Here is a 2032-nt window from a genome sequence, read left to right as displayed (position 1 = left end):
AAAAATTCTTTTAAATTAAAAAGAATATATTTGCCTGCAGTGGGGAACGCCCCTGTACAGACAGATACTGAGGACCCTCGAAAGAAAAAGCGGATCATTTGCAGGCAGGAAGAAAAAAGAAATCCCAAGATGGTGTCCTACAGTTTATTGTGAGGGGTGGGCGGGAGGCGACAGCCCCTCAGACAGGGAACTGGGGTGCGGTAGCCCACAGGGAGTTGCCCTGCTTACCCAAGGATGACTCCTCTCTGGTGACTCAAATCCACCCACAGTTCTGAGGGAGAAAATGGTCATCTCTGTGTAATTTAGGGAGAGGCAGGGAGGAGAAGACATAGAGGGGAAGAAAAAGGGGTGGAGGGAGGGAGAGGAGGCCTCCTTGTGCTTCTAACCCCATCCTGGGGGCAGCTGCCCCCTGGGTTAAAAAGGCAGAGTCAAGGTGGGATGTGTGTTGGATCCCCATGGAACTAGAGGGCACCACACGGACCACCACCTAGTTCTCTTGGACATGTGGCTCCTGGCCCTGAGATCTATATATAGGAGTGTTTGCAGAAGGCGCCTCACTTAAGCTCCGGCCTGACTCAGCTGTTCCCCTGACCGCTTCCTGCAGCTGCTTGCCTGTCACCCCGCAGCCCTGCAGCCCCTGGCATCCATCCACCCCGCTCAGCTGCCCTCTGCCAACCCACGGAGCCCTCCTGGCCTGAAGCCCGATCCACAGATTGGTTCTTGGCCAGGCCTGCCAGGAGCCAGTTCCCTGATGGTTCATGAGAGTCTGAGAAAAAAAATGGCAGAACCCAAAGACAGACAGGGGCAGGAGAGGGCTGGGGGGTGGGGGAGAGGAGAAGTGGTCAGGGTTAGAGATGACAGAATGGGCCAGCAGCTTGGGAAAGCTGGGCCTTCGGGACATCTTGGATTTCTGCCTCTTAGGAGTGACGCTGCACTAATCCTAGAAGAAATTATTCTTGCTCAGAAGCTCAGGTGGTGGGTGTAGGTCGAAGGGAACTGGCTGCGAATCACAGATGGTGTCTCTCTGGCCAGTGACTCCCAGGATGAAAGATGGGCGATCTTCTCCCCTGTGGTTTGTAGCCTGGCAGGGGTGGTATGTCAGTATCTGTGAATTTGAGTCTGAAGGTTTATTTTTAAAAAAAAACCCAACAAAACCTTTTTTTAAATTTTTAAAATTAATTTTAATGAAAGTTTACAGAGGCTTAGGGTTTCCAGTCATTCACTGTTGCACTTTTCTCACTGCACACCCCCTACACCCCAACTCACTTTTCTCCTTGAAAAGTAAAACTCTTTCATTGTTATGCAATCCCTTCCCCCAAGTCCACTGCACTGTGCAGCCTTCATTCTGGACTCCTGTCATGACAATAATACCTAATCATATATCCCTTTTAAACAGTTCTCTCCCTCATCTGTTTCAATGCAGTATACATCATTCCTTCCCTCCTCCTCTGTCTCCCTTCAACCCCAATGTCAGTCCTATTTTACAACAGTGGCATTTATGCAATATTTGTCCTTTTGTGACTGAGATACTTCATTTAGCATAATATCCTTCAGGGTCACCCATTTTGAATAATATTTCATGAGTTCCTTGGTGTTCAGTGCTGCATAGTATTCCATTGTGTGACTATACCAGAGCTGCTCTATGCATTCGTTTGTTGATGGGCACTTGGGTTGTTTCCAGCTTTTTGCTCTTGTGAACAAAGCTGTGATAAACATGGGTGTACATATATCTTCTTGGGTGGCAGTTATGAAAAAATTACTTTTTAAGGATGAGTCAACACATAGCCTGAAAATCTCTCACTGGATATCATTTCGTCCCTCTTGTCTGTGTTCCAGGACATCCTAGAAATGCTGATGCTCTTGTATTACAAGCTCTAGACAAAGAGTCTCTCTTCATACGGACTTTAGCCATGGGCTTGGAAGTTCCAGAAGATTATCGGCTCCAAAGCTCAATCTCGTTGCCACGGAGCAAAAGCCGCCTCCCAGCAGAGCCCTCACCCTCCAGCAGGTTTGCACAACCTGTGGGTCTCAC

Source organism: Elephantulus edwardii, unplaced genomic scaffold (assembly GCF_000299155.1).
Source record: "Elephantulus edwardii isolate Elephantulus edwardi_28Jun2011 unplaced genomic scaffold, EleEdw1.0 scaffold00208, whole genome shotgun sequence".
Taxonomy (NCBI): Eukaryota; Metazoa; Chordata; class Mammalia; order Macroscelidea; family Macroscelididae; genus Elephantulus; species Elephantulus edwardii.
Note: the sequence above shows the minus strand (reverse complement) of the source record.